General features: G+C 45.1%; 1 protein-coding gene across 4 annotated transcripts in view; it reads right to left on the bottom strand.

Annotated features, from left to right (window-relative positions):
* Nucleotides 1-15,396, bottom strand: part of PTK2B (protein tyrosine kinase 2 beta) — a 171,001-nt gene that overhangs the window by 120,405 nt on the left and 35,200 nt on the right. Inside the window, exon 1 of one of the 4 annotated variants that reach the window (XM_023736721.1) lies at nucleotides 6,274-7,816. The exons of 2 other annotated variants lie outside the window; for them this stretch is intronic. The gene's annotated coding sequence lies outside the window, so the exon portion shown is untranslated. Of the gene's footprint in view, nucleotides 1-1,734; nucleotides 3,115-6,273; nucleotides 7,817-15,396 lie in introns of those variants that run through there. One more of the 4 variants, XM_023736722.1, reaches the window with a different exon arrangement.

Below are 15,396 nucleotides of genomic sequence, written 5' to 3'. Positions count from 1 at the left end.
GAGGCAATAATGGTTCCTTCCAGGACCTTGGGGCAAGTGATGGCTGGACCCCTGATATGTTCAGTCTTCCCTGAGGAGCTCCACCACCAGGTGTGGTAGATGTCTTTCTTCTCTCAGGACCTGAAGCTCCTTCTCAAGCTGCTCTCCTGGGGGTGGCAGAGATGATGAGGTGACCTGACAGAACCGAGGATTTGTTAAGCGTCTATGTTAAGAGTGTGTGTGTGCTCCTGCAGGTTCATGGATGTGCAGGAGTCAAGGGTGGGTAGGGTGGAGAGAGAACAGTACATTTGGGGAAAGAGCTGTTCCCTCCCTTACCTTCCTTTGAAACAACCTGACTACCCAACATAAGCATTGGCTCTGATAAGAGCCACCAGACTATTATTCACTCACCCCTCAGCAGAGTGAAAGGGTGGTCCTAGGCTACCGAGCTACCACCTGTCAGTCTGTAGTACTGTGGTGGCTTGCATGTTGTTATGATGCTAGAAGCTACGTCACCAGTATTTCAAATACCAGCAGGGTCATTCATGGTGAACAGGTTTCAGCGGCGCTTCCAGACTAAGACAGACTAGGAAGACAGGCCTGGTGATGTACTCCCAAAAATTAGCCAGTGAAAACCTTATGGATCACAACAGAACATCGTCCAATATAGTGCTGGAAGATGAGCTCCCTAGATTGGAAGGTACTCAAGATATACAGTGGCCAAAACAATGGGACAGAGCGTATCAACGATCATGACGATGGCAGAGGACCAAGCAACGTTCTGTCCCGTTGTATATGGGTCAAGTCCGACTTGACAGCAACTGACAATAAGGCTACTTGGTGATTGGTAACATGTCAGGGTGGGTTTGGGCTCTCAGAAAGATCAATCCCATCCCAAAGCAGGCCCAGCCTGGGCCTGATTCCACCCTGTCCTATCTGCTTGGATTCTCTGTTTCCACACCAGCGCCTACTGCACTTGCAGGGATGGATCTGGGGTGACCCAGGTGGAGGGAAAATCTTTCCTGGAGGCCTACAGCCTGCCTCGCTGCCTAGTGGTTACTTGGCGGAGAATGGACAGATGGACAAGCCCAAATACCCACATACCTGGTTTGCTCAATCCCTCACCATCCTCGGCAGAACTACATGGATCCAGGGATCTTTCAGGACATAGTTTAAGGACTTTTTGCTTAACTGCCCAGAATGCTAGGCCCCCCAGCTGCCTGCACACCCCCATCCCCACCAAAGGGATCTCTCAGGCAGGACCAGGCTGCAAGCAAAGCCAGGAGGGCCACTTGACTTACGATAAAGGGCCTCAAATTTAAAATCTGACATTATTTTCAAACGTGTCCATTCATGCAGCCAGCGTATGTGTGTTCATGTACGTGTTTAAAACCATTAATTGGTGAAAGGAAACATTTAAAATATACCACAATGTTTGCTGCTCTGTGTTGATATTTCTTCATCTTCTTTTTGTAATCCAGGGAGCCTCAAAAAATGCAAGAGGCCTAGACTTCTCTAGAAATTTAGAGACCATGTTCTCTGGTACCTTCTCTCTCCTCATATGGAAGATTCAAATACCAGGTAAGCCAGAGCACAGCCTTCTCCACCACTCCTGTACCCTTCTCTCAGTCCAATTCTGTTTCTTAGGCTGCTACTTACAACTACCATCTACAATCTTCTCCCTGCCCCTTCCCCCACCCAGCAGCACCCTTCCACTCCGCACACACCCACAGACACAAACATCTCCTTACATACCTGGAGCTGAGTCTCAGACCTGGCAGATTTCTCTCCCAGCCTCCATTCTGTGTGCTCAGAGATATCAAATGGGATTTCCTGCCTCCCTCAGAAATATAGGCTATGCCATAGAAATGTGCGTATTGCAAAGACTGATCTGAACAGGAACTCTGCTTACGAAATACCTTCCCACAAGTAGGAGGTTTGAGGGCGTGAGGGGTGGGAAGCAGGAGGCTAGAAGTTTGCTGCCATTCCCAGATGCCTGTTTTGATCCTGGCCTGAAACTAAGTCTCCAGAATTTACGGTAAACTGAATTAGGCAAAAGCCTTCCACCACCAGACCCTGGGCACTCAAATCTAGAAGCTGGATGTTGCCTGGGGAAGTCGTTCTGTTCACATATGACACAAACTAGTTAGCTAGCATAAAGCCTATGAAGTTGGGAACAAGGGGGAAAAGAGGGGTACAGTAAGGGAGGCATAAATAAAGATAAATTGGTAAAAGGCCCTGCTCTAAAAGCAGTTGACAGCCTCCCCCTGGGGGAAGGTGATGAGTACTAACTAGTAGAACACCAAAACCAGTTGCCATGGAGTCAACTCTGATTCGTGGCGACCCCATGTGTGGCAGAGTAGAATGTGTTCCATAGGGTTTTCGATGACTAATTTTTCTATTGCTAAGCCTTTCTTCGGAAGTGCCTCTGGCTGGACTCGAACCACCAACCTTTTGGTTAGCAGCCAAGCAAGCACATTAAGCACTACTTGTTTAAACCACACAGGGACTCCCAGTAGAATAGCAGGAGGTTTAGGAGGTGGGAAGTGCTGAGGGTGGGTGGGTATGAGGAGTTTGTCTGCAGGAAGGTTGGACTAATTCCTGGGATAGGACGGGATGGGATGGAGCCCCCTTGAGATTTTCTAGGCTGCCGCTTATTCTGTCACCCCAAGACCCAAGTTTTTCAAGCCATGACTTGCTTCTTTAGGATTCAGGTTTACTGTTGGTCACTTGGAGTAAATTATCAGGTAGTCATCGTCCTATTTGAAAAAGAAGCCGAGAAGCTTCGTTGGAGAGTGGCCAGTAGAGAAGAGATGAAGGGGGTGGTGTCAGGGCTGATTGTTAGAGGTCTCAGAAAAAGTGTGAGGTATTATTAGTGTTCTAGTTGGGACTGTTTCTCCACAGGACTATTAAGTCTGAAGTTCCTCATTATCTTAGCTCACATCTGAATCCTCTGAGAGTGAGCTCTGTGGCTTTTGACAAGATAAATTTGTAACAACTAGCTCGAACATTCCCCATTACTAGGATCATCCCAGAGCTTTCTAGTTTTAAAATGCACACATTTTGCCTTCTAGAAGAAGACATGTTGTTGTTGTTAGCTGCTATCAAGTCAGCCCCCGACTCATGGCAACCCTTTGTACAACACAACAAAATGCTGCTTGGTCCTGTACCATCCTCATGATTGGTTGCGGATTGGACCATTGTGATCCCTAGGGTTTTCATTGGCTGATTTTCAGAAGTAGATTGCCAGGTCTTTCTTCCTACTCGGTCATAGTCTGGAAGCTCTGCTGAAAAACTGTTCAGCATCATAGCAACATGCAATCCTCTACTGAGTCAAGTGGTGGCTGCACAGGAGGTGCATTGGCCAGGAGTCTAAGCTGGGTCTCTGGTATGAAAGGTGAGAACCACCAATGCCCCCAGGGGAAGACATACCAAAAACAAACGAACAAACTCATTGCTGTCAAGTCGATTCAGACTCATAGCAACCCTGTAGGAGAGAGTAGAACTGCCCATAGTTTTCCAAGGCTGTAATCTTTATGGGAGCAGATTGCCACATTTTTGTCCTGCGGAGCAGCTCGTGGGCTCAAACCACAAACCTCCGGGTAGCAGCCAAATGCTTAATGACTGCACCACCCAGGGCTCCTGGGGAAGACATAGGTTATTAATAATAATAACTTTAAAATAATGAACATATACTGGGTATTTTTAATGTGCCAGTTACAAATATTAACTCATTTAATTGTAAAAACAAAGCAAGGATGTTGGTACTATTATTATCCTAGCATGTTACATATGGGGAAACTGAGGCATACAGAGATTAATCAACTTTCTCAGTGTCACAGAGTTAGGAAATGGCAGATTTGGCTCTTATTTCCTTAACCATTACACCACACTGTCGCTAAAGAACACATGCTGAATTTTCTCACATTGTAGAGAAAAGCAGTGAAGATTTTGGCAGGCCCGGTCTACGTAAATTGTTTCTTTTCCCATAGAAAAGATATACTGTACTGTGCCAAGGTTAAGTTTTGCGTGCAGCCACTTTCCCAGGGTCTCTTGCCTCCCTCAGCCTGGGGCGGTCATTCAGCTGAACTCCAGGCACTGTGATTATCATCAGTTCAACAAACATCAAGTACCTACCATGTGGGGGAGAGACTACAAAACCAAGCCAGGTGCTATCAAGGAACTTACAATCAAGAGAGGGAGACAGACATATGCAGAGAATAATAGGAGGCAAAATGTGGTGAATGTTACAACATAGATACAAATGAAATTATACACAGGGAGCAACAAAAAAGAAGTTAATTTTACCTGATTGGGAAGGGCAATATCTGATCCAGGCCTTCAAAGACGGATAGATACACAGATAGGAGGAGGTGGTCAGGGAAGTTTGTCAGCCAAACTTAGAATGAATATGGGCTGAATAGCAGGAAAGTCTAAGGCTTGCTAAGGATTCAGGCAAAAGTCTGGAGAGAAAGCTTGGGGCCTTGAATGCCATACTAAGGCGTTGGGGCTTCTGTTGTATAGGCCTGTGTAGTCTCCTAGGAGTATGGGAGCAGCACAAAGAGAGCCAAGGTTTATGAAGATGACTCCACATGACAGCTATGCATAGGAGGGATCTATAGTAAAAGACCCTGGGGGCAGAGAGAATAATTTGATGCTGATGCATTGATTTAGGCAAGAATAATGAGACTCTCACCCAGGATGGGGGCAATAAAAAGGGAATGAAGAGATGGAAGAAAGGAGAAGTCAGAGGTGGAATCCACAGGAACTGGAGGAAGAGCTGGTGTTGCCTACAACCTTCTCCAGTAAATGGGAGAATGGTGAGGCCATTCATCAAGTCAAATGATGAGAATGTTGGTGGCTGGGCTGAAAAGTTCTGTCTGGGGCTGGGGTCATCCATGGGTGGGTACTGAAAATGGGAGAGCTCATGAAGTTTTCTTAACAATAGCTCAAGAATTCACAGATACAATTCTGTTTGGTCCATGTAGCATAGAATGGAAATGCCTTCTCATGTCCATGTCTCATATCTCTGTCTATCTGAACCTCCTTTTTGCAGAGCTCACTTCAAACTCCATCTCTGTCATGAAGCTTTTCTTCACATTCCCCAACAAGATAAATTCTATTTGCACCCTTTGGTGGAACATCTTGCTTATTGTGAACATGTTCTATTCACTCTTCTGTTCTCCCCATCTTAGTTGTAAGTTCCTTAATCAAACTGTGCTTGGTTTTATAGTCTCTCCCCTGTCTGCCCACGTAGTAGGTACTCAGTAATGTTTGTTGAATTGATGATAATCACAGTCCCTGGAGTATAGTTGAATGACAGCCCTGGGATGAGAGAAATAGAAGGAGGTCCTGGGAAAGTGGCTGCACACGTAACAGCGCTGGCACAGTGCAGCATATAGTTTCTATGGGCTTTTGGGTTACAGGTTTCTCCTAAGCTAGTAATGGTACCTTGTTCACTTTTTTCCTCAGTTGTATTTAGCACAGTAGCTGGAATATTCAGAGCAGGCCATCGTCTACCCAGGAGTATGGGATTAAGTGGTCCTGGGCTGAGCCCCTGAAGTACATGACCTGCAGCCATGTGCCTCCCCGCCCCCCACCCCTGCCCCTGCCTTGGATGCCTGTGAAGTGCACTTTACAGCTCAGTTCCTGGTGGTGGAGTTGGCAGCACAGCCAGAAAAACTGGATACGAAGCACAGCTCTATCGCTAGTTGTGTCACCGACAAACTTCCAACTATTCTGAGCTTTGGGTCCCTCGCCTGTAAGATAAGGCTGCTGTTTTAGAGTCACTGTAAGGATTCAGTGTGAGGCTGTGTGTAGGATGTACATGGAGCTCCAGGCACAGGACCACACGTAAGCATTCGACCAAGGGCTTCCCCGTGCGCACACAGGCCTAGGGAGCAGGAGGCCAGGGCTCTCGCCTAATCTTAGCCCTACAGTAGGCTGGGTATTTCCTCACTTCCTCATCTGCAGCACGAAGGAGAGTAATCTTGAGCCACAGGCCTGGGGGTGGGTGAAACGACCAGTAGGAATTCACATAAACATGTAACAGAAATGCTAAGTGACTGTACCAACTCAGCCCGTGGCAGACATTTCTGGGGCTTCTGCCAACAGCCATCACACAGCCCACGCCAGATGCAGGCGCAGGCGTGACTGTGTCTCTGCCTGGCTGGGACAGAGGTCTGTGATGAGAAAGATGGAGATATACTATAGAGAGCATGGTAATGTTGAAAGAAAAGGCTGGGCTAGACCCACATGAGAGACTTAACAGAGGCTAAGAGTGGGAAAACTTACCAGAGGTCAGCCAGTCCAGACTTGGACGCAGAGCAGGAATTCCCTCTTAGTTACCTTCTGCTTGAATTCTTCCAGTGATAAGAAATCACTACCTAAAATTTTAGCAATTTGTTCCATTGCTCAGAGCTCCAATTATTAGAAATCTTTTTCTTCAGCCCAAATACATTTTTCTGGGACTTCCACCGGGTCTGTCTTCCAAAGATACAGAGAACAAAACCCATCTCACTTCCACCTAATGCCCCTTGCATATCAGATAACTGCTCATTTGATTCTCCTGAGTTTTCTCTGGTCTAAGCTGCTTAAGTTCCTTAAAACAGTTCTCACAAGACATGATCTTCAGATCCTTTGCCTTCCTAGACACTTCCGGCAAGCCCTTTCCAGCTAAAAAGGGGCCCTCAGAACTGGGCTCAAGACCACAGAAGTAGCACGGCATGGCAGAATGATTTAACCCCTTATTCTAGCCTTACCCCAATAAGGTGATTTTTCTCAGGGCCTGCAGATACCTTCACTTTTATCCATTTCCCACGGTGAGGAGAGCGAAAGTGCTGCTATCCTTGGAAGACCTTCCTTGTCGATATCACAAGAATTCCCAGCCACCTCTGGCCATTTAGGCATTTTGGACATCCCTTGTTACAAAGAAAAGTGACAATGCTGGCAGAGTGGGGACACTCCAGGCACTGAAACTGGTTGCTGTCAGGTTGATTCTGGACTCTGGAGTCTAACCCTTGGTGACCCCATGAGTGCCAGAGTAGAACTGTGCTCCATTGGGTTTTCCATAGCTGATTTTTCAGAAGTAGACTGCCAGGCCTTTCTTCTAAGGAGCCTCTGGGTAGATGCAAACCTCCAACCTTTTGGTTAGCTTTCAAGTGTGTTAACTGTTTGCACCACCCAGGGACTCCCCCAGGCACTTACTGAACCTCTTTCCCACCTAGTGGTTCTAGACTACAAATGGGAATGGCTCCTTGCCTGCAGGCTGATTTCTCTCTCATCCTGGCCTGATAAGAGTTTCTCTGAAAAGCACTAACCAGTGTGGCCAGCGATGCACTTTCCAGGGTGAGTCCCTCTTGCCCACTTTTGGGGCTCAGCATCACCCTGGTAGTCTCTTCAGTGAGGGGCAGGCTGCTACCAAAGGCAGCCATAAACTGGAGCCCAGAAGCTTCTCAGGTAAATGTTGGCTTTCATTGGCAAACCTTAACAGTATTGTGCTGCACGCAAGGCCAAAGGGTCCTAGCAGATGGGAGAGAAAGAAGCGCTGATGGAGGGAAGGAGAGGGAACCAGTGAAACAGTTCCTGAGGGCTGGTTTGCCAAAGGTGTCAGGGAAGGAGGGATGCATAGTGACAGAATGGCAGAGAACAGGATGACACAAACTGTTCCAAGTCCCTGCTTCCCCAAAACATCTCTCGGAACAAACACAGAAAGCTTCTGACAGGCAGCAAATTCACCCTAACAATAAATCACTAAAAGGGTACATTTCACACCCGAGTAATGCTGGTGTGCAGAGGGTCCAGCCCTTTTAATCAGCCTAGCCCAGTCACATGGGACACTGAAAGTCTGGGTTTCACCTAAGTAAGGAAATGACACATACCTGCCATGCCAGAGGGAGCTGCTGGGTGAATTACACCCAGGAAATGGAAAGGGCAAAACAGGTTGGCCCAGGGGAGGGCGGGGAAAAGGGAGGGGAAAACTGGGAGGCCCTGGGAAGTGCAGGCTGCTGGCACCGCCAGAGGTTCTAACTTTTCAACTCCTGGCCCTGCCTCCAGGGTGACTAACTGGGTCAGCAAAATAATAGGAGGCTCAGGGCCAGACCTGGATTAGGAAAGGTCTGCGAGTGATCGGTCAGCAATTCGTGTCCATAAAAGGAAGCTCTACAATGAGCCCAGGGCCTTGCCCTCCCGCAGCCCAGACCAGGCCAGGTTAGTGAACACCAAATGGGAGCACATTCAGCTCGACATTTCATAACAGGGAGATTGCATTTTCTTGGCACAACTGAGCAGATTTGGCTGCAAAGATGAATTTGAGAATGAGAAAAATTCCTGAGGAAGGGTGTTTGCATCTGCAGGGTTATCAGTAAAGAGGAAGGGGTGGGGCAGGCAGGGAGGCTGGCCAGCTCCAAAGCCCTGTAAATCTAGGTATACAGGCCCAAGGGACTGTTGATAATTGGGACACTGGAGGCGCAGGGTAGCTGGGACCGCAGCAACATCCATTTCCTCTAGGGAGACCGCCTTGAATACCAAAGCTAGAATGGCCCTTCCAGCATCCTGAGCACAAAAAGACTCAAACCCATTGCTGTTGAGTTGATTCTGACTCACAGCAACCCTATAGGACAGAGCAGAACTGCCCCATGGGGTTTCCAAGGCTGTAACCTTTATGGAAGCAGACTGCCACACCTTTCTCCCGCGGAGTGGCTGGTGGGTTCCAACTGCTGACCTTTCGGTAAACTGCCGAGCACTTAACCACTGTGCCAGCGGGGCCCCAGTACACATCCTAATTTTACGCATAAGAGTCCTGGCATCCATGAGGTCAAAAAGCCAAATTCTACCTACCTTCCCTTCATCACCCCACTGGCTATTTTAAAGACTAAAACGTTTTATTTAGAGAATAATAAACAGTTGCCTTCAAGTCAGCTCTGGCTTATGGTAACCCCATGTGTGTCAGATTAGACCTGTGTGCCACAGGGTTTTCCATGGCTGATTTTTTAGAATTAAATTGCCAGGCCTTTCTTCCTAGGCTAGGCATTTTGGTTAGCAGCCAAGCACATTTAACTGTACCACCCAGGGACTCCTAGAAAATATTGTCATTGGTGTTTTGTGCTGTCGCCTGGATTCTGACTCATGGTGATCTTATATATCACAGAATGAAGCATTGCCCAGTCCTGCACCATCTTCGTGATCATTAGTATGAGATAATAATAATAATAACAGAAGGTCCAATTTCTGGCTGTCATCTGAAAAAAGAAATCCCCAACTCTATATCCAGAGGGCAAAAGAAATACTGTTTTGACTTTTCCCCCCATCCCACCAGCCCCAGTCAAAACATACCAGGCACAATGTTCCCTAGACAAGTCAAGTCTTTCACACCCTTCGTGTGCGTGTGTGTGTGCGTGTGCGTGTGTATGCGTGTGTGTGTGTGGCTCACAGCATACATGAGATCATTTGGGGGCATTATGCCAGGGGAAATCCCACCCCCCTCTCCTCCCCCACACCTACCCACACGCGTGTATGATTTAACCACCCTGGGCTCTGCGGGGGGTCCCTGGATGGCACAAATGGTTTGTGCTCAACTAATTCCTGAAAGGTTAGAGGTTCCAACCCAGCTAGCAGTGCCATGAAGGAAGGCCTGAAGATCTGCTTCCATAAAGATTACAGCCAAGAAAACCCTACTGAGTAGTTCTAGTCTGTAACACATGAGGTTGCCATGAGTTGGAATTGACTCGATGGCAACAGGTTTGGTTTTGTTTTGAGCTCTATGGCTTGGGCTGCAGCTGCTAACTGGACAGGAAGAAAGTTAGTTTACAGCCCAGACAGGGCTCCTACAGTCACTGAGGGAGGAAGGATGGCTCTGGTGATGATCCCTACCCCTTGCAATTAAACATTCCTTAGGCTGTCCTCAGCAGCCCTGGTGGCATAGTGGTTAAGCGCTCAGCTGCTAGTCGAAAGGTTGATGGTTTGAACCCACCAGCTGCTCCACAGGAGAAAAGACCTGCTGATCTGCTTCCGTAAAGATTACAGCCTAGAAAACCCCATGGGGCAGTTCTACTTTGTCCTATAGGGTCGTTATGAGTTGGAATTGACTTAACAGCACATAACAACAACAGGCTGTCCTCTGGCCTTTGTGATATCTCCTTTCTTTCCTGACAGCTAACTGGGTCCAGTCTGCCTTAGTCAACTGTCTTAGAACAATGTAAGAATGTGTGAATGTATAATTTTCAGTCAATATGATAGACTGACCTAATGTAAAGTGGGCCCCTTCCACACCAAATACATAAAAATTGCTGAATAAAATGCAACAACAAAAAAAATCCTTAATCATACTCAAGCTTGAAAGAGGAAATTCCTAGGTGTCAGAAATAGAGGGGACACAAAACCATAGCAGTAAGTGAGCACTAAAGTTGTTGTGGCCACAGGGGTGTAAGAGGGAATTTAATATTCATGCAGGTGGTGTAATCAGGCTTCAGATCCTTGTGAGTCAGGGACTGAAAACAGAGCAACTGTCCTGCCTGTGAGATGGACTCTAGAAAAACTGCCCTGCTCACCAGCCCAGGGAGAGGAGGAAGCTTAGGGCCCAGTTTTAAAAAAGAGAGAGAGAGAAATTAAAAACCAATGCCTGTGCCATTCCACTTACATGCCGGTGGAATTATAATTTAAGTAATTAAAATGACAACAAATTCAGGAAGAGTGACAAACAGCTCAAGTAGAGGAACAAGCAAATCTCTGTGGGACAGATTCCCTCAGTAGGACATTTCTACAACCAAAAATACATGGAAATATCTGTCTATCCGTCTGTCTCTCTCTTACACACACACACATACACACACTCACAATTTGAAATTATAATTGAAAGTTACAAATCACACAAGCAAACAAATGACCATGAGGACAGGTCAATGGATGCAAATTATCAATTAGAAAATCAAGCCCTGGAGTTAATAGACTACCGTAAAACAATGAAACATATACAGTAAAATCTGCAAAAGCCAGAACCTGTGTAAGGCGGAAACCTAAAGAAAACTAAATGAGTGATTAAAAAGTGGTAAGACTGTACCCTGTCAAAGGCAGAAAACTTTAGAGACCTGGAAAAACAAGGCAGTCCCTCTGAGTTCCAGATCTCACAAGTTTCCCTGTATTTGTAATGTTTAAGTGGAGAAAAAAAGGTATGCGACGTCCAAGGTAATAATCTGGGAGGGGGATTTTAAAAAGAATTTAAAACTAAAATACTAGTCAATAATAGTTTGGAAGATGAGAGGAGAAAGATTAGAGTCAAAGTGTCATGAAGTCCTTCCATTTCAGGGAGGAGGATAATGATACTGACTTATGTTAGACTTTGAATTCAAATAAAGGTATTGAAAATTAACATAACCATTAAAATAATAGAAATGTGATATATAACTTACAAACCAGTAGAAGGAAATGGGGGAAATTTAAAAAAAAACACACACACAATCAATGCAATGAAAGGCGATAAGGTAGAAGAAAGGCAAAGAAAAAGCATGCCAAATATAAAATATAAATAGTATAGTAGAAATGTACCAAATATGTTAGTAATCTTAATAAATATATGAAGCTTTAATTACCTGTTAAAAGACAAAGACCTTCAGATTTTATGAGACAAGGGAACATTTTCATCCAATATTCTCAGTGGGTAAAGCTATGCCTGGCACAAATTACACACTTGATAAAGACCTACTGAATCAATAAATGAACAAATGCAGATATAATTCCAGCGCCTGTGCTTTTTCTATGTTATCAGACTTTCTCAGTTATCTCAATCTCAGCTATATGACTCAACTAGCTACTTACATAACACAAACCTCATTCTCTCCACCTAAATCTCCTTTCCAAAAGGCGCTTCTCCTCTCTCCAGCACATTTATTGGCCATCTCTTGTCCTTGGTCAAGAATTGGCAAAGAAGAGAAGAAAGCTAGGCTCCCATATGTATCAAGGTGTTTCACTGCACAGCCGAGACACCTTACAGATGGGTGAGTTGAGAAACGATGCCCCAGTAGTTGTGGAGGGAGAGTCAGGCCCAGGGGGCCCAGTGCACTAGAGATTTGGGAGGGAGCTGAGTTTCCCACTCTCCTCTGCTTTCAGTTGCTAGCATCACCTCCCTTTCCTATGTGGCCATAAGTAGACTTCCAGGAAGTGATGGGGAATCATGAGGTATTTCTACATTAAATGCCCTGTAACCATTTGAAGGGATGAGAAAATTCTTGGGGGATAGAAGTCTCCTCAGGCAGAGGAATTTTAGCCTACAGTTTTTTTTTTTTCTTACTCTTTACTTATTTCAAACTTTTTAATGGTAGACTCCTAAGAAGTTGCAAAAAATAGCACATAGAGTCCTGTGTACCCTTGATCCAGCCTCCCCCAGTGGTGACATATTTATATACCCATTGCCATCCAGTTGATTTCGACTCATAGCAACCCTATAGGACAGAGTAGAACTGTGCTATAGGGTTTCCAAGGCTGTAATCTTTATGTAAGCAGACTGCCACACCTTTCTCCCGAGCAACTGGTGGGTTGAAACCACTGATCTTTCAGTTAGCAACCAAGCACTTAACCACTGTGCCACCCCAAACCAAAAAAAAACCAAACCCATTGCCATCAAGTTGATTCTGATTCATAGTGATCCTATAGGACAGAGAAGAACCACCCCACAGTGTTTCCAAGGCTGTAATCTTTATGGAAGCAGACTGCCAAATCTTTCTCCCTCAGAGTGGCTGGTGGGTTCGAACTGCTTACCTTTCAGTTAGCAGCCAACCACTTTAACCACTGAGCAACTAGGACTCCTTATATTTATGTAACTGAAGTATAATAACAAGGAGCCCTGGTAGTGCAGTGGTTAAATGCTCAGCTGCTAACAAAAAGGTTGGAGGTTCAAACCCACCAACTGATCTGAGGGAGAAAAATGTGGCAGTCTGCTTCTGTAAAGACTACAGCCTTGGAAATCCTATTTGGGCAGTTCTACTTTGTCCTTTCGGGTCACTATGAGTAGGAATTAACTCCACGGCAATGGGTTTAGTATTATATCAAAGCCAGGAAACTGGCATTGATACAATACTGCTAACTAGGCTACAGACTTTATTCCATTTTCACCATTTTAAATTCATTTATTTGTGTGTGTGTATGTGTGTGTGTGTGTGTGTGTGCATGTGTGTGTGTAGTACCATGCAATTTTATTCTATGCATAGCTTCAGGTAACCACTACCACAATCAAGATACATATTGTTCCATCATCATAAAAGAACTCCCTGTGCTACTGCTTTATAGTCACACTGACCCCCCCAAACCATGTAAGCGCTATTTTGTTCTCTATCTCTATAGTTTTGCCTTTTTAAGAATGTTAAATAAATGGAACCACACAGCATGTAACTTTTTGAGATAGACTGTTTTCACTAAGCACAACGCTGGTGACAGCCATTGGGTTGTTGAATGCATCTATAGTTCATTCCTTTTCATTACTGAGTAGTATTCCATGGTATGGTACCAGTACCCACTGAAGGGAATTTTGGTTGTTTCCAGTTTTTTGCTATTGTCTGTAGCTTTTTCACAGGTGAGCTAGTCCTGCTTCAGGCTGCAGAGCCCTCGGAAGGCCCAGTGAGCAGCCAGGTTCTATTTTCCTCTCCACTCCAGCTATGACGTGCGCATAAAATGGGAAGGACTACGCACCATGAATTGGCTTTTCAGCTGTGGTTCGCTTCTACTGATTAGGTTTTAATCAGAACATCACCTTTTCTGGGAAGTCTTTATGGTGATAAGGGTCTCCCTGGCCCGACTCCTGCAGCTCCCCATAATCTCGCTATATGTCCTTTGCCTCTGTAACCCTAGCTCTGGTCCAGTACCCAGCACGCTCAGTGAGCATCTGTTGAGTCAGTAGATCAACAGCAATGCTGTCATCACAGTCATTTTCTAGTGCCAGACATCTCCACTTGGGATCACAACACATTCATGTCATAAAGGGTGATAAAAACAAAAACAAAAAAAAACAAATCCATTGCCGTCGAGTCAATTCCGACTCATTGCAACCCTAGGGTACAGTCATCATTAATTGGGTCATTTTAGTCTTACTTGAATAATGTTGTAACTGTAATAAATAAAAGGTAAAGCCAACAGTAGGACCATCAGATGATTCTAAGATTTTGTAGTATTATAGACAGCATTGTAATGAACATTTTAATATACATTAGTATATTTCTGAATATCTGATTATTTTGTCAGAAGAGAGTCCTAGAAGTAGAATTACTGAGTCAGCAGGCATACACTCTCTTGATATAAGTTGCCAAGTTTCTTTCCAGAAGATGGTTGTATTAGTTTCCTACTGTTGCTGTAACAAATTACCATACACTTAGTGGCTTAAAACAACACAGATTTATTATCTGGAGATCAGAAGTCATAAAATTAAGATGTCAGCAGGACTGTGCTCCTTCTGGTGGCTTCTAGAGACTGCCTGCATTCCTACAGACTGCCATGGTCCCTTCCTCCATCTTCAAAGCCAGCAGGGTAGCATCTTCAAATCTCTCTCTCTTTCTCTCTCTGACTCTGCTTCCTTTATCACATTTCTTCCTATCCTCATTATCACCTTCTCTGACTCTGAGCCTCCTGCCTCCCTCTTATAAGGACCCTTATGACACTGGCCCACCTAGGTAATCCAGGATAATCTCCCCAAATCAAGATCTGTAAGTTAATCACATCTGCAAAGTCCCTTTTGCCATGTAAGGTGATATATACACAGGTTCTAGGATTAGAATGTGGACATCTTTGGGGTGCCATTATTCAGCCTCCCATAGCAGTATAAATTTATACTCCCACCAGAAGAGTATTAAGTGTTAAGACTCTCTTTGAGCAAGGGCAAACTGTAAGAGGCAGAATAAAAAACAGTCATTTATACTAAGAACATCATTCGCTAGACACTAAAGGGCAAGTTGGTTTTTCAACTACAGACGTAAACAGTAAAATAAAAACACCATCTCTGAAATTCAGGGATGATTCTGTGGGAAGATTGTCACTAATAACTCATTCTGTCTCCTTGATCTCTCTCTCTCACACACACATTCTCAGCCGCCACTCTTACTTTGGCCACCACAACACATCCCCATCTCTACCCTGTAACGGTGAACCGAGACCAGCACTTTGAACAAATGAGGCACTTTAGTGACAGTATTGGGCTAAGGGGAGGCTGCTTATAAGGAGTGATTTCCCACTGCTCAGCTGCTAAAAAATGGAAACAACCTAGATGCCCATCAACAGATGAATGGATAAACAAACTATGTATACATACACACGAGTGGAATGCCCCACAGTGATAAATAACAACGACAAATCTGCAAAGCATCTCACAACATGGATGAATCTGGAGGGCATTATGCTGAGTGAAATAAGTCAATCACAAAAGGACAAATATTGTATGAG

Source organism: Trichechus manatus, unplaced genomic scaffold (genome assembly GCF_000243295.1).
Source record: "Trichechus manatus latirostris isolate Lorelei unplaced genomic scaffold, TriManLat1.0 scaffold00091, whole genome shotgun sequence".
Lineage (NCBI taxonomy): Eukaryota > Metazoa > Chordata > Mammalia > Sirenia > Trichechidae > Trichechus > Trichechus manatus.
Note: the sequence above shows the minus strand (reverse complement) of the source record. Positions and strands in the feature narration are given on the sequence as shown.